Raw genomic sequence first — 25,416 nt, 5'->3', positions numbered from 1 at the left:
TGCAAAATAATTCTTGCATCCAATTAAAAGCATAATTAATTAACTTGCAGGACATTATTTCAGGCAAAATTGTATAATTTTATATTGCATGAACTGAGATTTTATGTGTTAAGATATCAAAAATGTGGGAGTTCGGTCAAGATAATTCTCAATACTGTCCTTGTAAAAATTTTTTTTGACTAAAACATAAAAGTTTCAAACAAATTAAGGGGTTTAAGTATATTTTTAATGTTATCTTTTAGTAACTAACGTTAAATAGCGTTTAGGTGAAAAATAATTTAGGGAAACAATTTTCCAGCGCAGGTAAAACTGGATAGATTTCCGAACCAATTTTTCAGATTCTAAATTATATAAAGAAACTCTCAGCTTACGTCAGTTTTGAAACACGACTACAAGCTCCTTGATTTAATTTTCTGTTTGAGTGAACATCTGTCTCCATTTCAAAAGTAACCAAACCATTTTTAAAGTGTCTTCTGCTTGTTGAAATCTTTAAAGAATGTTCGAACCACGGTATTTATGGCGCTCACCTTCCTCAGAGTACCATATGAAAGCCCAGAGACTGGACATCTGTTAACAATTAAAATTGTAGAACTGTTTATTGCTCGCTGAAATATGTAGCACGATTAATTTTTTTTTTGTACACCATTGCCCAGTTTTTTCTTCTGATTATTCCTATTATCACATCTGACGAAAAACTAAATAATCAGATGCACGCTGAAAATCCTCTTCATGATTTCAATTAATTGCAGCATTTTTCTCATTTTGTTTGATGTTTTTGGAAGTGCATACCGACAACTACTTGTCTCAAAGGGTTTATGATATAATTATGATATCGGATCTAAATTTTGACCAACAATGAACATAATAAATTGAGTACTTAGATTACTATGAGTTCTTCTGTTGCAAACGATTCGTCCATTTGAAAAAAAACCTTCCAATAAAAAGCGCTTCCGAATGGCGACGGAATGGTTGAATTGTGAGAACTTGTAAGTGACATATGTACCTCATGAGAACTTACAACATGTTTGATTAAATTGAAAAAACTTATATTTTGATTATAACTCGGTTATTTATTTGAGGGCTAGGAACTTTAAACTTTAATCAGCCTTTTTTTTGCTCAGGCAATTAACATTTAAACGTGTCACACTTTCACTAGCACGATAATACTCTCGCTTCTAATTTAAACCAGTACTCATTAAAAAAATTCAGGCAACAACACATATTACAATATTTTTAATATAAGGCAGAGTCTTAAAAAGGGGTTCATTACAAATGGGGACAAAATTTTTATGTAACGTAAAAAAAAAACAGAACAACAGAGCAAAAAAATCCATGTTTTTGTTCCATTTTTTTCAATTTGTTCATCTTGTTAATGAAATCAACTTCTCCAGGTGTTTGTTTATGCTCCCAAGCAACTGAACAAATAGAACAAATTCAAAATGTTAAGACCTTGAGTATTAGAAATACCAAAATAGGCACAAAATTTCGGAATGATTTTGTCCAAATTTAAAATTAAATTAATTGTTTTAAAACTTTGAAGAAATTTTTCAAAAAATTAATTCAATGAATTGCTTGCATGTTATGTCAGGCAAAATACGTCACATCATTTTCACGTCTGTGACTATACGAGCCCTTAGAAGAAGCAAAAATTTAGCTTGAATTTTAGTATTCCAATTTTAATATGCCGCAATTGTTATTATTTTCTGAAAATTATTTAGAGAGTACGGTTTAGGTTGCAAGTTTAAAAATTCGATGAAATTTCTAACAAATAACTTACCATTTTGCCTTAGGTGACCTGCCTTATTGCGACACGTAAAGAAATTTTAAATCTTAACAACGTATAATTGGAAAAGGAGTGTTTTTGAAAAAAAAATTGAAAAGCATATATTTCTTTTTTAATTCAAATGGTTCTTTCAAAATTCACGCTAATGATAAAAACAGTAAATTAATTTTTTGCATGTTGTTCAAAATTGGCTTAATGATAATTAATTGGCCCATCGATAGGCATATGAACTTCATTTTCATTTTTGTAAAATAAAGGAAACATAATTGTCTTGAATGACAAAACAACTGCATAACTTAAAAATACATTGCTATTAGTTCATTTAAACTGTAACATATGATGTTCACAAATTTCGAGTTTCCCATTAAAGCAGTTAAATATGTATTTTGGTATTTGGCATCTTTACTGAAATAGTATCACTAAATAACCTTTTGAAAACCAAATCAATTACTGAAAAATTATCGTAAGATTTTTATCCATATTTTATTAGTTTTTATTAATTTTCATTAGTTTTCAATGAAGTTTTTTATCTTAATATTTTTATTTTAGCAATGATTGCTTAAAGTTGTGTAAAAATTTTTGGACATTGTCCTTTGTTAGATAACACTTTGGCTTCTACTTCAGACAGGTACAATAAAGTTCAAGTAAAAATGCTTATTACAATTTTTTAATTATATTGTAAAGTGCCTTAAAAAGGCTTTTTACAAATTACAACAGATTTGTTAAATAAGTTTAAAAATAAACAGAGCAACAAAGCAGAAAAACCAAAATTTACTTCAGTATTTTTCAATTTGTTCATCTTGTTGTTTCATTTCAGTTTATTCAGGTATGAGTGTTTGTGTGTTCCCTGAAGAAATTAACGGCACCCGGAGGTTGGTGGCAGAGCAAATCAGCGCAGAATCAGTCTAAAGACATTAAGTTTTTTAGGATGACAAGTACTATGTTCATGTCACTATTTACGCTGGCCAGTCTGATTTTTGAGTAAAATTTATTTTATGAAAAATAATATTCTCAGCTTAACTCCCGCCAACAAGGTTTGCTTTATATGTGATTCGAACTTCCGCATGGGTACTTGTAACAATTAATTTGCGTAGCAAGTCGTAACCACTAGGCTAAATGGGCTTTGTAGTAATTGCCCACGAACCAGCTTAAATATAAATAGTGTATATACTACTATAGTAATTACTAGTTAAAAAATATAAAAGTATGAATTTACTCTGCTCAGACTTAATTTTGGGTATGAGTAATTTTCAGACTATACAGGATAATTTTAGCCTGGGCGAACTCTATGACCTCATTATAATCATAATGTAGAAAAACTGCACATAAGGAAATTTAAAATATTCTGGAGATGCAATGTTTCAGAACTCAGTTTAGTTGTTACTCTTGAAATGTGCTGGTTCAGCGCTGAATTGCTCTGCGACTCAAGTCCGGGCACTGTAAAATGTTAAGACCTTGATCATCAGATATTCAAAATTAAAACTGTGGCACAATTTAATGATTTTTTTTTCTACTTTTATAATTGAACTAATTGTTTTAAAAGTATAAAGAAGTCTGCAGGAAATTATTCAAATGCTCGCTACTGTCCTCAGCAAAGTAATCCATTTTGCTTCGATTCTAACAGAAATAATGCGATTTGATTACTCAGGCAAAGTTTTGGACGTCAGAGGTTTTACTTATTTTTGACTAAGAAGCCCTTATAAGGAGTGAAAACTCTGTCTGATTTCAAAATTTCAGTTTAAAATGCCTCAATTCTCAATTTCTGAAACCTAAATAGAAAGTAGAATTGCAAGGTTGAATTTTGGAAGCATTTAGACTCTATCTAGGTTATATAATTTTTAACTGTACGTATCCATATCTGTCATTTATGTTCCGACTCCAATTTTTTTGCGAGGAATATTTTTCGACTGGAATGGATTTTTTTCTTTGTTTAGTCATTATTGGCCGATCGATAAAATCATCGTACAGAAAAGTGAGTGGTATCATTAAAAAGCTCGCGTCCAGCCTAAAATTCAAAATTAAAACAATTTATTTTTGCATATTCGTTTTTTTTCGAAGAATTATCAAGGTTTTAACGTTTTGTGCAAACACGGGATATTAGGCAAGATTCTGTTCAGTTTTAGCGTTTTTTTTGTTCAATTCAATTTTTTTTATAGTTTTTTATTTGGCTTCGCGCATTTTTTTGGCTTCGACTCTGGGCTTTAGTAATTTTCAATAAAGTTTTATTTCTCTTTTTTGAAATTCCACTGACTTTTTTAGTCCTATGGCATTGCTCCGGCTAGCTTCAATATATTTTCTAAGAAGAATTAATTGAATCCATTTATTGCTTTGAATGGACAGCTAATAGCGGTTAAATTTTACAAAAATTCGAAATTTTTTTGAAATTAACCGATCTAAACTTATTTTTGTGAACTGTAAATCAGTCTTTATAACAACAGGATATTCATCCTTTCTAGTGCAACAAAAATGAATCTGGTTACCGATTTATCTTCTAATTATTGGTTTTATGACTTCATTGCCACGAGTTTTCAATTTTTTAAAAGAAATTTTAGGATAAATTCTTCGTAGTTTTGCTTCCTTTTGAAATCTTATCGAACTATTCTAATATTGATAACTCCCAATGATTTTTTGAATACGCTCCATGGAGCATAGGTAAAGCATCCAGAAGAAAACTTATGGTTTAATCGTCTTCGAAACTCTTCTAGCACTTTTCTGTTGAACTTTTTGGTTTTTGCCCATCTTTGTTGTTGTTCTCATAGTCAATGACTTATTGTGATGTCTTATTGATGATTTATGAATGACAAATTGCCTTGCTCTGCCATCGATGCATAACTTAGCGTATTTATTGGCTCCTATTGGAAGCTATTGATTTTAATGGCGTTAAAAACTACGGCTTTTCTCAAAAATTTCGTAGTTTTAAGAAGTTTGTTCATATCTGTTGATTTTTTTAAGTCAGATTGTCAAAAAACCCAGTGCAGTTGAAAAATTAACTGAAAGTTGAAAAGGTGTTACTGAAAAGTTCATTTTTTAATGGCTTGCACACCTTTTTAGCTCATTTTTTCTTGAATTTGATGATTTTGCCTGTTTTTTTCTTCTTTATATACCCGTAAAATGCTGACCGGACTCAAAAATTTATAATTGAGGATAAAATGATTGATGTTACTGAAAGCAGTCATTTTATAGCAAATAGTCTTAAAGTTTTTGATATTATACGTTTTCAAAATGTTTTTAAACTTTTCAATTTTTGTAATTCTTGTTGTCAGCTTGTAACATATTCGCACCCTTGAGATGTCCCATGCAGTTCCTTGTAATTCAAAAATTATTGTGTTTACTGATATTATGTCGTAACTGATTTTCTGTCTGTTGGACATTAGGCGTTTTCATAAAAATTTTGTGAGTGGTCAAAATTTGTGTTTCATTTTCTCTTCTTTTAGCACATTTCGGTAACAACAGATCCTAATGATTTTCAAATATGGATGAAGTGAACCTATTTCTTTTTTCAACAATATTTTAGATGAATTAGTATAAATAACAAGGGAAATAAAAATACATAGTATTAAGACAATAGCCATAGATTTTAATCTCTTCAAAAAAATTTTTGCATATTGTTTAAAGTTTTTTGAATTTTTCTGCATGTTTAGTCCGTTTCAATGGCTTAATCTAACCAAGAGCAAGTTCTATTGATTTTTTTATGAGTTTTTAGTTAATTTTTCAAGAGTTATTCCGTTAAAAACTAATGACTTTTAATTTTTTTAAATTTTTTTGGTTCATAAATTTTGTTGATTTTCGAATTTGGCCTCATTGTTGTTTTTTTGGTCGACTTGATACCTAGTCTTATTAAGGAAAATTCCCATCTGCTGAGTAGTTAGGAAAAAGCTAAATTTGTGTAGTTAAGGTTTTATCCGATTGCATTTTGACGTTGTTTCTAGGTGCTTTCAATTTTAGATATTGAAATTTTGTCGTGATATTTTTGTTTTTGCTTATTTTGTTGTTTGTTTTCTTTCTCGTAGTCTTTTCAATAGAAGATCTCATGAGCGCTGTAATTAGGCATGGCATTATGTAATTCAATTAGTAGTTAGGTCGAGTATCAATTTTTTAAATTCAAACATCTATTTTGGATTATCTCTTCATTTGGTTGACAATTGAGCCAAAAATGTAATTATGCTCGGGTCGGACATCATGTGCGAACTCACATTAGCGAGCATCCTTGTTTAATTCGGCAATTAATTCTTGTGAACAGTTACGAGTTAAACTTTGACGATTTACTGATACTAGACGAAAAATGTTTTTGTTCTTCCAAACGGCAATCCTTCAGATTGACTTGTTTTTGCAAGTAAATACGTGTTCCACTTAATTGACCTAATTTTTCGAGCCTAATTGTTTTGCTATTGCAGCTATGAAAAATACGAAAACCTTCCTTATTTAAACACAATTATCTGACCTTTGATCTTGTTAAGAAATATACATTTTTTGAACTGTCTTCAATGTTTATATAATTCGATGAGCTAATTTAATTTTTCCAACTGAGAAGTTTTTCACTGACTTCAAATCTGAGAGACAGGTGATATAAAATTGAGAGCAGCCAAAAAGACAATTATTGTCATTTCACGAGTTAATCAATCATTATGGTGAAAAGAAACTTTTTGAAGCCTGAAATTGGTTTAATGGATAGCCTCTGTGGACAATGAAATGGTTCTGAAGATATTAATATCACGAATGTTAGCCACACTTCATCAACATTTTCAATTGGTTTGAAATTTTTTTTTGTCATTTTCTGAGTTAATCGATCTTTACGGTCCAATAAAAATTAATCGATCTTTACGGTCTTGAGCGTAGGGTACTGGATAGATTACAGACACAAAAGTGGTTTTGAACTTTTAATATTGCAAAATCAAATAACTTACTTAAAATTTTGAAATCTTTTATTTTTAAATGCGTATGTCAGATATCTGTATCTTTTTGTCGAATAAACCTCTTTCAAGGCTTTTGTGTGGGTTAATGACCTAATTAGTTATTGATTATTTTAGTTTCTCAACTTTCGATATTGTTTTTTTGGCTGGTATTGTTCAATTGATCTGCTAGTCCAAAACAGTAGTTCCAAATTTGTCATTTAGCTCTTTGGATTGTATTTCAGGACTTGTCCTGCTATGTTTTTCATAGCTGCGAAGCTGTAAGCTAAGCGGACCTACATTGCGGTGCTCTTGGTGTTTTTGTTTCGACGTCTGTTTTACATTAGCTAACACAGTCAAGCTGTAAAAATCAATTTTTCTGAATAATTTCTACCTTTCACTGACGGCATTTGCATGTGTGACCTCATTTCTCACTCTCTTTAGCCAACGTTCTAAGCTCATTCGCGTGATTAGATTTTGATCATACGTGACTTACCTCAACCATTAAAATGACCTATTCACTTTCAATCTTGAGGTTAAATTAAACTAGTTTAAGGTCCAAGGAATTGAAATGTGTAATAAAGATCCTTAATGAAAAGCTTTCTGCGCAAGGAATTTTAACGAGGTTTACTGATTTTTAGCATCGATAACTTTTTCATTTTATATCATTATCTATTTCTATGTCTTTTTTACGGCAAGCAAGTCTATTGATTCGCAGCTATTCCGACAATCTGCCGTCTACGTTTTATTTCCTCGAACAAAAATTAGTTTCGTTTTACATCATTCTGTCGCTTTTTCAACAAAATGCGTGAAAATTTTTTGACTTCTCCAGGTTGGTTTTACTCTCCGCTCATTTTGCGCCAAGCTTTTTTAAACAGCAGTTGCTCATTATAGCAACAGAAATAAACAGAGTCAACATGAAAATTGAAATTAGAAATAAAAACGGGATAAGCCCAATTTTAGATAACCACTACTTGAACATTAATCTCAGAAGTCTTAGTTGCCATCTCTTATGCTTTTCAGTATTAATACTAGCCAGACCCTGTATCCTCCTACTAGAAAAACAGGGGTATGGTCGACGACAAAATGACACCAAAATATCATTTTGAAGTTTTTTTTGGACTTACTTTTTTTGTAATTAATTTCTACTATTCTTTCAATCCCAATCGTGGTTATGGCAATAACCACATATTGTGACGTGATTGCGCGAATGTTGCACCATATATATCTTAGTTTTCGCAATAATTATTGCTGTTTTGTTTGTTCGAAAATTTTCTTTTTGATAGACGATTGGAATACTATCAATACAAATAAGCATTAGAGATGCTATCTCAGACTTATAAGAACAAAATCCAAATTGGGTCAATCCCGTTTGTACTTCAAAATTAGTTTTTCAACTGAAACTTTTCATTTTGAATTTTTTTTGCCGGGCAACTGTTGTTTACAATCGCTCTGCGCAAAATGAGTAAAGAGTGAAACTAGGCTAGAGAAGTCAAAAAAGATTTCACGCAAAATGCCGAAAAACTGGCAGAATGAGGAAAAACGAAAAAAAAAATTTGTTCGACGAAGTGAAAAAAAGCAAGGCAAGATCTGAAATACAATCCAAAGAATTGAATGGCAAAATTAGAACTACTGCAACTGACTATCTCAAAAGTTCAATGCAAAAACTGTTGAAACTTTTATCCCAAAGACAAATTTTAATCTTTTTAAATAAAATCATTACGCCACTCACACAAAATTGGAAGAATTTTTTTGGCCAGCAAAATTTACGAAGGATGACAACTCCATTTGAAAAAAATAAAAACACATAGCAAAATTTAAAGAAAATTTCAGAAATATCAAGAAATATCAAAATTTCAAAACCTTTTTCGAGTCTCTGGAATCTATCCAATAATACCAGTATATTGATATAGCAGCTCTAGTTTGAATAGTGAACAAGGAAAGCCAATCAAAAAGCTTAAATTCTGTAAAAATAGCACTTAAAACAAAATGTGTCAAAATTTGATAAAAATTATCCATTTTCTTTAGCAAACAGAGCGCAAAATAATAATCAATACAATCGAAAGATAACCTAAACCAATTGAACAACTAAGTGCAACTAAATAGACTAAACTGATATTAATGCTGTTCGGTTATTGGTCTTGCGTACCAAGACTAATTCCACTGAACATTTAAATTTCTGTTTTTCCCAAATTGGAGGAGCAATTCAATTATATATTATCCACCGGTCTTCGCTTTTTTTTCATGGAATATAGTCAAGCAAAATATACATGATGAAAATTCAGCGCACTTAAGTCATAAGTTGTGGTTAAAAAGAGGAAACTGCTCACTAAAAAACATACCCGGCAAACTGCCGGAAATTAGCCGCACTTCATTCCCAAAACCACGATTGGGATTGAAAGAACAGAAAATAATGAAAAAGTTGATTTTGATTTTAAAAAAATCATTTTTAAAGTGCTAAATATTATGATTTTTTGGTTGTCGAGCATACTCCTGTTTTTCTAGTGAGACGATACAGGGGCGGGCTGGTATCAAGACCAAAAAGCATTAGAGATGGTAACTAAGACTTATAAGAACAAAGTTCAAGTAACCGTTCTCTAAAATTGGTCTGATCTCTGTTAATGTTGATTTGCTTTGCTGAGCAACTGCTATTTAAAATCAAATTGCGAAGAATGAGCAAATAGTAAAACTAGCCTAGAGAAGTCAAAAAGATTTCACACAAACTGCCAAAAAGCTACAGAATGAGGTAAAGCCAAACAACAATTTTGTCCGACAATATAAAAAACCTAGCAGGAGAAGGTTTGAATTAAAATCGAAGGAATTGAATGACAAACTTAGAACTATTGTACCTGACTAGATCAATTGAACAATGCCAGCCAACAAGAAAAACAATCTCAATAGTAGAGAAACTAAATTATCATAGAGACTAAACAAAAAATTAATCATTGTAGATACTATTGAATTTTTTAACCCAAAGTCAAAATTTAATTTTTTAAACAAAACCATTAATCCCAGGCTTTGAAAGTTTTATTGGCCGAAAAATTCTAGAAAAACGACAAATAAACAAAAAATGAAGATGGCAAAATTTTAGTAACGGCACTTGATTTTGCAAAATCAAAAAATTCAAAATCACTCTTGCATCTCAAGAATCTATCCAGTAACCTATGCGCAAGACTTTAAAAATGTTTACTGGGCCGTACAGATCGATAAACTCGAAGAGATCGAAAATGACAAACAGTTTCAGATATTATCGAAAAAAAGCAAAAAATTGTGAAAATAGTGAAAAAAATTCCATTGCCTACAAACTATTCATTAACCTAATAACAAACCCATGAGGATGCTCCCTGGCCCTTGAAGCTAGAAAAACTGTCCCCTGAGGCCTGAAAAAGACAAAGTTTCTAATAAATCGAAAAATTTGCTAAAAATCAACGGGAAATTAAAACATTGAAAACAATTCCACTGCAGATAGAAAATGAACAAAACCTTTTTTCCGAGATTCCATGGCCCCTGATGCTGTAAAAAGTGAAATAACAAAAAACAACAAAAATAATTCAAAAACTTCAGAAACATATTGAAAGTTTTATTAAAAAATGATAAAACTCGTGATATTTAAGTGTTGAAAACCATCTCATTGCCACCAGCAAAAAACTATTAACAAACCCAAAAGAACATTCCATGTTACTTACGGCCAAAAGAATCACAAAATGACAAATCAATATCAATAATTCTAAAAAATTCAAGGTTTATCAAAAACAATGCCAGAATTGGTGACATGGAATTGTTGAAAACCATTCCATTGGCTAAAATCTGTGTATAACTTAATATTAAAACAGAGAAGAGGTTCTCTATTATCAAAACATAGAGCAGGTTGTCTGAAGCTGGAAAAACTAAAAAGATGACAAACATTTTCAAAGTCTTGCAAAAATTAGGATCATTTTTAGTGCTTATGTTTTCAGTACCAAAACTTATAGCTCACAAAATGGTCAAAAACTCAGCTATATCTTGCAAAGGACTTTTGTCATTTTCTACATACGTCAGTTCAAAATAATCTATCATAATCTGTCAAAAGACTCGGAAAACTTTAAAAAAAACGTGAAAAAAGAACCAATTCGGGCTCAACAACTCCTAGACACTTCAGCTTTGAATTGAAGCTTTCCCAGCATCGGCAGCACTTTTACCATTTGAAGGACTACTAAAGCCAGCTTTGGGCCTCAAATGAAAATTGAAAAATATGTGAAAATATCTTACAAAAAAAGACAGAGCCACAATACAGTCCAATTCTTGGATTATAAAAAAATATGAGCGCTAAATTAGCCGGCTGAGATGAGTGCAGCTATAAATATAAGAGAAACAAGGTCAATTATTAGCTCACTTTTTCCACCAAAAACAAGCTTTACAAGCGATGTCATGAAAAAACATAGCTGGCCGATTGTTAAAAAATAGCCGCAACAGTTACGTATGTCTGGAGTCTCAGAAAGATAGTGAAGAAAGACCGAAAAAGATATTTTTAAAAAGCTCAGATGTTATATTTTGATTAGGAATCTGTTTAAGTTATTGCTGCTTGTATTAGCTGCTCTAGAAAAACTTTCAATTAAGGTGACACACACAGAAGAGTAAAGTTCAGAGTGAGGAAACCAGTCTTGCTCCCCCCAGTTACAGAGCACTTATACTTCTATCGTAAGTACTTATGAAAAAATGGCACTTGCATCTGGGTGTGCTAATAGTATGGGTCCACTAAGCTCAGGGCCACAAACCGAAAAGATACCACTCTTGAGAGTGACGTATAACCAAAAACTTAACCACTGGAATGAAAAAAAACACTCTAAATTCTCTCTGTCTCTCTTTCTCTTTCTCCCTCTCTCTCTCTCTCTCTCTCTCTCTCTCTCTCTCTCTCTCTCTCTCTCTCTCTCTCTCTCTCTCTCTCTCTCTCTCTCTCTCTCTCTGCTTGAATTTTGCTCAGGAGATCGACTTAGCCTTTCATTTTTTGGATTGTAAAAATAGAAGCGCCATATTAGCCGGCTGAGAAGATGAGGGCAGCTATAAATATAACAGAAACAATTTCAAGCATTACGTCACGTCTTTCGCCAAAATCAAGCATTAGTGAAAAGAACTAGTTACTCATGTAGGTTGAGAAACGGGAAAACAACTAAGTCTCCTTTATAACCGATGCTATAAAAAAACATAGCTGAAAGAAAAAAAGCCGCTACAGCTTTGTAGGTCTGCAGTCTCAAAAAGATAGAAAAAGAAACAGACCTAAAAAGAAACCTTTTCCAAAATGCTAAGATGATGGTTTTTGATTAAGAATCGATTCAAATCATTGACACTTGTACTAGCTGCTCTAGAATGGCACGTGCATCTGGGGGTGTGAATAATATGGGCCCACTAAGTTCGTGGCACAAACCGAAAAGATCCCACTTTTGGGAGTGACTTGTAACCAAAAGCTTAATCACTCGAATGAGCAAAAAACAGTCTCCGCTAAGAATGAAAATGACGTCGCGCATGCGATTCAGTTGAAAACAAAAAGCAGATTTGAAGTGATTGTGACCTAATACGGTCGCAACAAAAATTTGACGAAATGAAAATCAAAATGACAAATCCTGAGCTAAAGTTCAAACAAGTTCCAATGACTAAACGAAAATCTAGACCTAGAAGGGAGTATGACTTGATTGAGAAAACCATTTAGAAAAAGAATCCTATCAAAAAATGAAAAAAAAACAGTAAAAGTCAAAGATGAAATGCCGCATGTGAACAAAACACCATTAGCGAGAAAGCAGTTTTTAAATTCGCAAATCTTTCACTCTACTTAAAAATTAGAATGACAAAATTTTGCTTCAATTGACCAAAATCATCCCAAATGCACTATTTCCAGCTAAAGTAACTGGAACAAACGCTTTTGACTGTTAAGATAGAGTTAATACTAAGAAACCAATTTGAAAAAACCTTACGTGACCAAAAATTTTCGCTCGCTTAGCGCAAAATTTTTTTCATAGCAATTTTTCACACTCTCTCAGACTGATGCCTCAACAAAAACCACTATAAATGCTCTCTCTGTTTGAATTTCATTTACGATATTGATTTAGCACTTCATTGCATGTGACGAATTTGGCTTCTAGAACGCATTGAAGTGTTTTAAAAACTGAAGTCATCGATTTAAAAAAACTAGCCGGAAGACCCCGGCATCGACTCGAAGCAAAACATAACTTAAACACTAGCCAAATACTAATGGATTGAAATACTATTTTCAATACCATTCAATTTAAAACACAAACTAAGACAGAACTTAGGGAAAAGTAAAATATAGTTTTTTTCTGGTAAAAATTCCATGACTTGGGACTCCACAAGCAGAGTTTATAACAAATTGTATGGTATGATTTAATTGTGTTCAACAAATGACAATCATCTGATGGAAAAACAAACCAACGACCCATCTCTAGAAAGGAAAAAAACCGAGCAATCGGAAAAGAAGTAAAAACGAAAACCGAAAAACCTGTTGAATTTTTCTAATAATACTACGAAAACTGCCAAGTGAATATAACTGCTCTTAACACTCCTTAAAAAACATACTTGCCTATTCAAAAAGCAACCATGCGAACTCCACTCAATCGCATTTAAAATCACTTAAAACATGAGCAAGAATGAAAAACTACAAAAAACTTCAGAATTTATTTTTTCACTTAAAAATAACCCTTAAACCAACTCTTATTAAGCAGTTCAGTAGTACCAAAATTTTCTGTAAGTCAAAAAAAAAAACAGAAATAGTAGGCACAAAACTTCGAAAACAGAGAAACTAAGCAATAAAAACCCTTCACATTTAGCCTATTTTCTTCTACTTAAACATTTGCGAAATCGCAAAAAAAAATACGTCAAAACGGCATATAAAACTCTAGTAAATCATTCAGATGGTAATAAATGCTCCCAATACATACAGTTAAATGTTAATATAATTAACGTGAACTAATTTAATCGAAAATGCAAAAACACATGGCGCAGATTGCCAGAAAATAGCCGTTGTTGATTCCCATAACCAAGATTGGGATTGTAAGAAGAGAAAAAACTAATGAAAAAAAAAATGTTCTTGGTACGCAACAAATTTAAAAGTGCAAACTAATTTGATGTCATTTTGGAGCTGAGCATACTCTTGCTTCGAAGTGAGACGACAATTGGGCTAGTATCAATACCAATAAGCAATAGAGTTGGTAACTAAGAGCAAAGTCTAAGTAACTGTCATCTAAGTTTTGGCTTTATGGGTGCATCCCGTTTCTATTCTTAGTTCGTTTTTTGATACTGACTTTGTTCACTTTGAATTGCTTTGCTGAGCAACTGCCTATCCTTATGACTAAGCAACTGAACAACTAACGTGAACCCTGAACCTCCACAAATGCCATAAAAAATTAAGGAAGAATTGAAACGGCATTCAAAAACAAATTGAACAAAAAAACTATATGAGCTTACGTTTTTTTTTAATTTTTTTTTTGTTTATAATACAAGGGAACATAAAGTCGAATACAGTTCCTTTGCATTTAGAGCAATGAAAAACTCGCAAAACAATGGGCAAGTCATAATAGGCTACGAAACTTGTCTAAGAAAAAAAAGAAAAACTTCAAAAAAAAGAAAAATGGTTTTAAAATTTCTCAATTTTTCTGTCAATTTCCCTAGAAAATGAGTTATATCAAGGAAACTTTAGTCATTTGGTATCTGAATATTTCCTAAGTAACAAGCTTCTATCCAAATCCCACTTAAGACATTAAAACAAAAAAACAGGCATACAATCATTAAATTTCGTCTAAAAATCAGCAAAACTGATCAAAAATCTCAAAATTAGCATTAAACTCAAACTTACTACTTGAAACTTTCAATTACTACCAGAAAAAGCCTTAAACTAATACAATATCATAATCAGACCTCATAACTATCAAAAGTTGCAAAAAAACTGCTTTTAAAAGCCGCACGTGAACAAAAAAAATTCGCTCGCTTGCGAAAAAAAAAAATTTTCACACATCAATTTTCCGCTCTCCCAAAAACAGCGGTATGAACAAATGCCATTCTCTTTTCGCTCCGCTCTTCCCTTTTGTTCACCACCAAAATCCCTAAATTTTTTCACGCGTTTCATTTCCCGCTTCAAAAATCACTCCAATAAAATTGATAAAACATAGCCGGAAGAATTCCGGAAACGCCTCGAAGAGAAAATCCCATCCAACTACTCATCAAACAAAACATGCCTTAACTAATTTATGATTATCTTGAAACAAAGTAATGAAACAAAAAAGTAAAAACAAAATCAAATCTGTTAAAATATGAAAAATCTGATCAAATTTTGTTATAAATTGAGATCCCGAAAAAATTATCTCCGTCAAAATAACTTCATCAAAATCAGTACTTACAAAAACCACTTATGTGAATTTTGAAAAAAATACTTAAGACTAAATTAGGAAAAAACTTTCACTGAAAAACTGGAAAAAGTTACTAAATTTTTTAATGTTTCAAAGAACATATAAATCCAAAAAAAATCCCTTCAGCCAATAGGGTATCCAGATACTCGCAAAACAATAGGCAAGTTGTAATAGGCAGAGAAACCTAGACAAAAACAGGATAAAAAAACGAAAAACTGCAAAAAATTAAGAAAAATAGTTCCAATTTTCGCCATTTTTTGTCATATTTCTCAACAAAAAAATTATTCTTACCCACAAAACTGCAACCAATTGTTATCATAAATTTGCTCAGGGAGAAGGGGTTTCTTCAATACTCATTTGAGCCAGTAAAACAAAATAATCGTCATAAAAACGCAAAAATTAGCCCGAAAATCAGCAAAATACATTAAAAACCTCCAAATTATCATGAAGTTCATATGAATTTCCAGAAACCTTCAAACCACAACCGAAACCAGCCTAAACTTAAAACAAAATCATAACCAAACCTCTTAACCAAAATAAAAGAAAAAAAACTGCTTTAAAATGCCGCACGTGAACAAAAAAATTTCGCTCGCTTAGAATCACTTCAAAAATCTCGCTCGCTTCAAAAATCACTCCAATAAAATTGATTTAAAAAAAGAATTCTCCAATACTCCTCTTCGAGTCGTAAAAAGGACTTCTCCTATGCTCCTCTCCGATTCGTAAAAACAGCAGTATAAAAAGCCGGCTGAGAAGCTGAGGCGGCTATTAAAAAAACAAAAAAAGCTTCGAAAAAGCCGCACGTGTTCAAAAATTTTACTCGCTAAGCGAAAATTTTTTCCCAATTACTTTCAAAAGTTGGTATAAATAAAAACACCACTCTCTTCTCTCGGCTCTCCATTTTTGTTCAACAACAAAAATCACCATTTTTGCACGTGCGGCATTGACTTTTACATCTTGTTTCGTTGCAACTGGACCGATTAAAAAATAGATCACCATTACTTCTTTTCGGAGTCGTAGAAAAGACGCTCGACCGATGCGCCTCTTCGCCCCAATGCAATTCAAATTCTTTGAATTGAGAAAAAAGGAGAGCACCTAAATAACGGTGTCCCGCTTTTTCACCCCTATTCATTTAACCCCGATTTATTCACCCCTGTATCATTTAACCCCTCTATCATTTCACCCTGACTTTAATCTTTCTATAAAGTAAGGATAATTAAATTAGCAATATAATCATTTGGCCATGCCTCGCGGGCCATGGCCATGCCTCAGCGGCCCGTGGGACTTGATATGAAACTATCACAACCGAACGTGGAATTAATTTATCCACTTAATTATGACAAAACATGCCTTTAATGTCGACTGCTAAGTGGCGGCATGAAATGATAGAGGGGTTAAATGATAGAGGGGTTAAATGATAGAGGGGTTAACTGATAAAGGAGTGAATAAATCGGGGTTAAATGATAGGGGGGTAAATGAATAGGGGTGAAAAGAAGTAGAACCCTAAATAATAGCCAATGAGAGGCTGACGGCAGGTATTAATAAATATATCCTTTATAGGCTTGAATGTCTTGACTTTCAAGCTTTAATGAATTTAATTCCTAATTACAGCTGAATCAGCAATGTGCTGTTTCAAATTATGGGCTAAGTTGGCAATTGATGTTTCACGCTCAAGCTGGTACGAGTCATTATCTGGCTTCCGCGCACCAACGGGGGCACTCAATAGGATCTAGGGAAAAAGTATCATAAGCATTTCATTTTTAATCCGAGTTTGTTAACCGATTTCTAGACACAAAATAGATCAATTTACAAAATATAAATGCACAAATTTTACGAATGGCGAGCTGTACAGTGTTTTAAGGCCAAGCAGGATATGACATGTCAACAAATTATCAAGTTCCATTAATCACAGGAATCAAAGAAGACATTGAATTACTTTGAATCATTAGAATTTTTCATGCTGACAAAAAGTGATAGTACATCTCAGAGGATCAAGAACTTTCCGCATCTTTTGACATATTGTCCGAACTAATCAGACACAAGATTTCATCAAAGATGAAGATTTATTATTCAGTAAATCTTGCAAATAGATATATTCAACAAACATCATTTTATTATGTATATCAAATAGAAACTCAAATATTAACAAGTGCTATTACGAAAATTAGTTCTAAAGCATAATATGATAGTTTATGTAATACAGAAGCCATGAACAGAAATTCAGTCGAAATAGAGACAAATGAGAAAGCTTCATCAATTACTGAGTTAGATGACACAAATTTTCTGTATATGTAACACACGGTGCTAGGACAATAAAGACAACAGATCGAAAGCCAAAAATTGGACAATAAATCGAGACTTAAATTATTCAAATTGCTTATTGGCCAGTCAGATTTACGCGCTCACACAATTCAGCGCATGACATATTTGGTCGTGATAATTTGTTCGGTTGTGATAGATTCAGATCAAGTGCCACGAGCCGCTAAGGCATGGCCATGGCTCGCGAGGCATGACCAGATGAGCTAATTTTGTACCTTCTCGCAAATAACGCTTAATTTTAGCCAATGAGAATAGATTAATTTCGGATCTTTTGTCTCAGATTTTCTGTTTTCGATATATTGTCCGGTCACCGTAACAAACTAGTAGACAGTTAAAAAATAATCACTTTTTCAATAGCTTTAAGTAATTTTAGGATGCATGGGAAATAATTAGCATTAGTGTTTGAATGTACAAACTAGATAAAGGGTAGCTTCGTACAAAGTATACTCAGTACATCTACAAAGTGGACACAGATTAAACAATACTGTTTTATTAGAAGCAGAACAATAGACTGAGTAGATAGAAGATGAAACGCATTGATCTTTCTGCTCATACCCTGGTCACCATCTTGCAATCTTCACATAACCTGCGGATTGCTGAAACAGGAAAAAAACTAAATAAAATTACAAACTTGCTTTTAAAAACGGTAATAAAACGTATTTTTATCATTATGTTACTCAAGCATATTTATCGGCATCTAGCAAAATGTTTCCAAAGTAAAAACGATCAATAGACTGATCCTGAACAAGAATATTGTGAAACAGAGCTCAACATGACTAAATTAACAGCTTAGCTGAAAGATATTTTCAAAAATTCGACAATTTCTGATCAATGTATGCCCACTTTAGTCCGCACAAAGTTAAGGTTCCAGACAAACAGTATCGGAGGACAATACATATCACTATTTGGTTTTGAGTTGCAAAAGTGGATTATCCAGTAGCTTCATAGAGATATTACTTTTAAAATTAGCATCCAGATAGCCCGAAAATATCTTGAGATAGCCCTAAAATGCAGCATGAAGAATGAACTTGAACGGTAAGTTAATCAATTTGAGAAATCAATCTCCCACACAAATCGTTTATTCTTCTCTACACTGGTCTGCTTCAACTAGGGCCCGATACCCAAGGTTGAAAGTCCCCGTTCGGACTATACAGAACATTACGTTGAAGATAGTACATTTTCTCGAGCAATCTTACCAAAAAATATCAGTGTTATTCACGCCCTCGGTTTAAGATTAAAATTGTAAGCGTGTGTGGCCAGTGACAGCAAGCGAAACGATTTGCTTCAAAGCTAAAAAAATTATCGATCTTCCTAGATGCCTGTTTTTCAGCAAGCGTGGATAACTGTCAGTATCTTATCACTGCTGTCCAAATTTACCATCCCTAAGTCCACAACTTCACTTGTGTCCGAGGTTATAGTATCTATTTTTGACGATAAATAACAACGCATCAACTACACCGAAATGAACGCCTTATTAATTGCATAAAGAAACAACGCAATACTAATTGCGGATTGAGAAGATAATTTGCAGTTTTGCAACTACCCATAGTCTCCGAATTGGCCTTCGCTTAATCCACTGCATACAATGAAGCTATGAATTGTTAGGCCAATAGGAGATTTTTTGAAGAATTACATTCTCCAACTTGTGGAAAATCTAGATCATCCGTGAGTATCGGTGACAAAACCCATGTGCACTTTTAATAAGAAGCCGTCAACCTCTAAAAGGCTAAACTTAGGCGCTCTCAAAGAAAACAGAGTATGAACTGTATTTGTGCGTTATCATTTTAAGCTATGCTCAAACTTTACTAATTTGAAGTAAAATTGGAGTATTGATTTTAGTCACAGTGGAGTAGTAACGATCAGTAAGCGGGCAGTTCTACGGCCCGAAAACAGTCCAGACCGTTTCTAAAACGGGGTGCAAAGAGAACTTTTCAACAAATTTTTGGTGGTTCAGAGAAATTCTTTTCACCTGTAGATAGTCGACTTGTTTTATATTGATTTTATGGTATCACTTAGTCTCATTAATGTCTGTTCTCAATTGCAACCACAGAAACGGTTTCAATTCAAGTCTATTATTTTTGACGACTTTCACACTGTTTATTTTCAAACACTATCGTCGATTCTTGAGTTCTGACCGTTTTATAATTGTTCATGGGGTCCTATTACTTATTATCATTAATTGCAGATCTCTTTGTCTCACTTACCGGGAGTAATTAAAACTAATTATGGCTTAAATTAATAGCTAAGGTTTAATACTTTACATTTGCCCAAAGTCAAGGCAAACATGTCATTTTGCGAGGTCCTTTGAAAATTTCAATCTAAGTTTTTCGACTTTTAGAGGCAAACTATGCTTAAAGTGATTCGTTTTTTGAAGATTTGCAGCACAAAACTACTTTTGAAGACATTAGAATTGTAAAAGGATAACATACCCGGCAGATTGCCGGAAAAAATCCGCCGTTGATTCCAATAAGCATGATCGGGATTGAAAGAATAGATATTGAAAAAAAAAAGATTTTTGTACAAGAACATTTTTTGAAGTCGATTTATTTTGATGGCATTTCGTAGTTGAACATACTTCTGTTTCTAAGAGAGAGGCTACAGGGGCTACTATCAAAACCAATAAGCATTAGAGAGAAGTAACTAATACTTATAGGAACGACGTTCAAATAGCGGGCATCTAAAATTGGGCTTCATGGGTTTATCCCGTTTCTATTTCCGACTTCAATTTTTATACTGACTCTGTTCATTTTGAATTGCTTTGCTGAGCAACTGATGCTCAAAATCACTTTTAGCAGAATGAGAGAATAGAGAAACTATCCTAGAGAAGTCAAAAAGATTTTACGCAAAATGTTGAAAAAGCGGCAAAATGAAGTAAAGCGAAACATTTTTTTGTTCGACGAACTAAAAAAAAACATAGCAGGACAGGTCCTGACGTACAATTCAAAGAATTTACCTTCACTAAACAGAAAACTAGACCAAAAACGGACTATGAATGGATTGGAGAAACCATTTAGAAAAAAATCTGATCCAAAAAATCGAAAAAACAGTAAAAATCAAAGTGAAATTGCCGCATGTGAACAAAAAACCACTACCGATCAAGCGAATTTTTGTTCAAACACCGTATTCTCACTACTTTAAAATTAGAGCCAAAAACCACTCGCCGCAAAACCACTCGCTTTTTCGCTCCATTTCCTGTTTCGGCGTTACCAAAATCACTACTCCAATTTGACTTCAAAAATCATGAAAATGTGTGAACAGATCTTGAAAAAAATAGGCTGAAGATTTCCAGAAACGATTCGAAGGAGAAAATTGCCCATACTTATGACTAAATAACTAGAACAACTATTGTGAACCCTGAGCCTCCACAAAAGCCATAAAAAATTTAAGGAAAAAAAACAGCATTCAAAAACAAATTGAACAAAAAAACTAGAAAAACAAATTTTTTAATAGTACAGACAAACATAAAGCCGAGTAAAGTTCCTTTGCAATTAGAGCAAAAGAAAACTCGCAAAACAATGGGCAAGTCATAATAGGCTAAGAAAGTTGTCTAAGATTTAAAAGAAAAACTGCAAAAAAAATAAGAATTGTTTAAAATTTCTCGATTTTTCTGTCAATTTTCCTAAGAAAAAAATGATTTATACCAACAAAACTTTAGTAAATTGGTATCTGAATATTCCTTAAGTAACAAGCTTCAATTCAAATCCCACTTGAAGCAGTAAAACAAATCATTAAATTTTGTCTAAAAATCAGCAAAACTGATCAAAACCTTGAAACCTTCAATTCCCATCGAAACAAGCCTGAAACTAATACAATATCATAATCAAATCTCATAAACATCAAAAGTTGCAAAAAAAAGCTTTTAAAAGCCGCACGTGAACAAATAAATTTCGCTCGCTTGGAGAAATTTTTTTTTCACACATTTATTTCTCGCTCTCTCAAAAACAAATAACTCTCATTTCGCTCCGCTCTTCACTTTTATTAAGCACCAAAGTCACTCCAAATTTTTTCACGCGTTTCATTTCCCTCTTCAAAAATCAGTCCAATAAAACATAGCCGGAAGAATTCCGGAAAGGACTCGAAGTGAAAATCCAATTAAACGCCATCCAACTACTAATCAAACAAAACGTGCCTTCACTAATTTATGATTATCTTGAAACAAAGTAATGAAACAAAAAAGTAAAAACAAAATCAAATCTGTTAAAATATGAAAAATCTGATCAAATTTTGTTATAAATTGAGATCCCGAAAAAATTACCTCTGCCAAAATAACTTAATCAAAACAACTAGTACTTACAAAAACCACCTATGTGAATTTTGAAAAAAAAATACTTTAGGCTAAAATTATGGAAAAAAAGTTAACTTTTACAGAAAAGCTGGAAAAAGTTACTAAATTTTTTAATATTTCAAAAAGATAAAAATCCAAATACAAAATCCCTTCAGCCAATAGGATATCCAGATGCTCGCAAAACAATAGCGAGTCATAATAGGCAAAGAAAATTAGCTAAAATCAGAAAAAAAAACGAAAAACTGCAAAAAAATTTTTAAAAAATAGTTCCAATTTTCGCCATTTCTTGTCATATTTCTCAAAAAAACATTAATTCTTATCCACAAAACTGTAACCAATTGTTATCATAAAATAGCTCAAGTAAAAGGGGTTTCTTCAATACAAATTTGAGTCAGTAAAACAAAATAATCGTCAAAAAAACGCAAAAATTAGCCCGAAAATCAGCAAAAAATCAGCATTAAAAACCTCCGAATTATCATAAAATTCATATTAATTTCCAGAAACGTTCAAACCACTACCAAAACCAGCCTAAAATTAAAGCAAAATCATAACCAAACCTCTTAACCAACATAAATAAAAAAACTGCTTTAAATTGCCTCACGTGAACAAAAAAATTTCGCCAGCTTAGAGAAAATTTTTTCACACATCAATTTCTCGCTATCTCAAAAACAGCGGTGTGAACAAAAACCACTCTCTTTTCGCTCCGCTCTTCACTTTTGTTCAGCGCCAAAATCACTTCAAATTTTTTCATGCGTTTCAATTCCCGCTTCAAAAATCACTCCAATAAAATTGATTAAAAAAAACATAGCAGGACAAGTCCTGACGTACAATTCAAAGAATTTTCATTGACTAAAAAAACTAGACCTAAAACGGACTATGAATGGATTGGAAAAACCATTTAGAAAAAAAATCCGATCCAAAAAATCGAAAAAAACAGTAAAAAGTAAAGTGAAATTGCCGCATGTGAACAAAAAACCACTAGCGAGAAAGCGAATTTTTGTTCAAACACCGTTTCTCACTACTTTAAATTTAGAGCGAAAAATTTTCACGCCGGAAAACCACTCGCTTTTTCGCTCCACTTCCTGTTTCGGCGCCACTCCAATTTTACTTCAAAAATCATGAAAAGGTGTGAATAGATCTTAAAAAAAGACAGCGCCCCAATACAATTCAAATTCTTTGATTTGTAAAAAAGGACTTCTTCCAATACTCCTTTTCGAGTCGTAAAAGGATTTCTCCAATACTCCTCTTCGAGTCGTAAAAAAAGACAGCGCCCCAATACAAATCAAATTCTTTGAATTGTAAAAAAAAATAGGAGCGCTATAATAGCCAGCTGAGAAGATGAGGGCGGCTATTAATAATATTTCGATAATACTCGCAAATTTTTGAGGTATTCTGAATGCTTCGTGTCAATTTCAAAATCTTTGTGCTCAAGTTGACAAAACTTTATTGAGCTTGGTGCTGCCTTCGTGCGTGCGTTTCACCATTATATTTTTGGTTTCGCAGACACTGATGACAGAAGGCTCCAGCGAATCTATGTATGGGATCTTTAAGTATAAGACCCTCGGGCGATTAAGATTTTGCTTATCTTACCTAACTTATACAAACTTCCTTCAAGCATGCTCCTAACTGTCAGTAGTGCCAAGCTTATTGACCTGATTTTCATTCACAAAGTTACAAAATATAGTCAACGCGTTTAAGGGAAACAGCAAAAGAATCGGGATAGCCACGTGAAACCCAGTCATTGAATAATAGTGTATAAGTTTATCAAATTTCAGATAATATACCGGCCATTTAATCAACTTTTGTCTAGTCTACAATAGATTTTTCACCGTTGACAACAGTGATGTAGAATTAAAATATGTGACGGGGTATTGTCAATGTTGTCTAACAAAAAGCCCCCTAAAGATTGTTAATAAATGATGTCATGAAACAAACGCAGCTGAGAAACGGCACAAACCAATGAAAGAGAAGCTGCTTACATAAAAATGTTGACAAAAATTGCAGAAAAAAATGAAAGACAAAGAAACGCCGAAAAAAGTCTAGAAAAATAACCATAGTATTGAAACTTAGCGACTCGGTAATCCCACTCAAAAATATAGCCGGCAGATTGTCGGACAATAGCCGCGACAGATGCTTGTGGTCATCCATGAATTGAAACAACTAAAGAATTAAGATAGACAGATCGACCACGAGCCCTTTAATAGACCACTAGACTTTTTGGGTTAGATCCTGACTGTCAATTTCATGACACATATGGTCTATATGGAAAAAAAACTCAAAACTAATACTCAAAAATTAAGGCATATAAGTTTGGCACTATTTAGATGCGCACTATTGATCTTAAATGTAACTAGTAAATGTTCATCAAAATTAAAGTTCCATAAGGGAGTTAAGAAGTCATTTTTTGAGTGAGGTAGGTCGCGCAATTGACCTAAAAGCAGAAATGACGTCACGCACGAGAAGTTTAACTGCAAAGCAGTAGAAGTCACTGAAGTCATTGAAAAAGACTATTCTAAGAAGTCAAGTTGTAAGAATCATCGATGGAGACGATGAAGTGAAAACATAGCCGGTAGAATACCGGAAACGACTCGAATCGTCGTGCAAAATAATCTCTACCCTAACTTGGACAAAATCAGATTATCGAAAAAACACAAGAAAACATAGCTGGCAGATTGCCAGAAAATAGCCGCAATAGATTCGTAGATCGGCAGTCTAAAAAAACAGTAAAAAAGACAGACCAAAAATTCGTCTTTTCATTGAGGGCTGATCTGTTATATTTTGATTTAAAATCTGTATAAGTTATTGCTGCCTCTATTAGCTGATCTCTAATAACCTTCATTTAGAGTGACACACACCCATTTGACCTTGTCTCTTTGAATTAAAGTAAATAAAAGTCAATTTCAAAGTGAGGAAGTCATTTTTGAGAGTGAGGTAAGTCAAGTGTGACCAAAAATTTAATCACGCGCATGAACAAAAAAACTCGCTCCACTAAGAGCGAAAAATGACGTCACACATGCAATTCAGTTGAAATTGCATGAACGAATGAACAAAAAGTGGCTGTGACGTCATATGGTCGTAACAAAAATCATGACGACGAAATAAAAAAAAACCAAGAGAAGGCCAATAATAGCCCCAGCTATCGCTGTGCGGCTATTAATAACAAAAATAGTATACCAATAGTTTTCAGTCCAGGGGTGTGGGTAGGTGCTGGTGTGGGGGGGGGGCTGGTACGTGGGGGCAGGTGGGTGGTGTTGGGGGTGTAGGTAGGTGGGGTGGGGGCAGGTACGTTGCCGGGGGGGGGGGGGGGGGGGTAGGTACATTGCGGGGGGGGGAGGTAAGGGGGGGGGTAGGTACGTGGGGGAGGCAGGTACGTGGGGGGGGGGGGGGGGTACTTGGGGGGGGGTAGTTTTTTTGTTTTTTTTTGGGGGGGGGCGGGGATCAATTTCTCAAATTGACCTTTTCACCTTGAATTACAGACTGTTACCAATTGCTATACATTACAAACTAAGCCATTGTTCAAGTCCAATGTTCGAAAACAGAAGTCAACAATCAAAAACGGAGGTCAAAGATCGAATAGAAAGAAGTCAAAATTCAAGTCATGAACAAACTTGCTTTCTGCTAAAAAAAACCTGTGGAACCTCAATACTCTTCTTCGAGTCGTAAAAAAACCACGTTGTCCCCAATAAAATCCGCTATCGCTTCGCGGCTATTAAATAAGAACATAGCCTGCAGATTGCCGGAAAAACAGCCGCT

Source organism: Convolutriloba macropyga, chromosome 9 (assembly GCF_964194025.1).
Source record: "Convolutriloba macropyga chromosome 9, txConMacr16.3, whole genome shotgun sequence".
NCBI classification, from domain to species: domain Eukaryota; kingdom Metazoa; phylum Xenacoelomorpha; order Acoela; family Convolutidae; genus Convolutriloba; species Convolutriloba macropyga.
Note: the sequence above shows the minus strand (reverse complement) of the source record.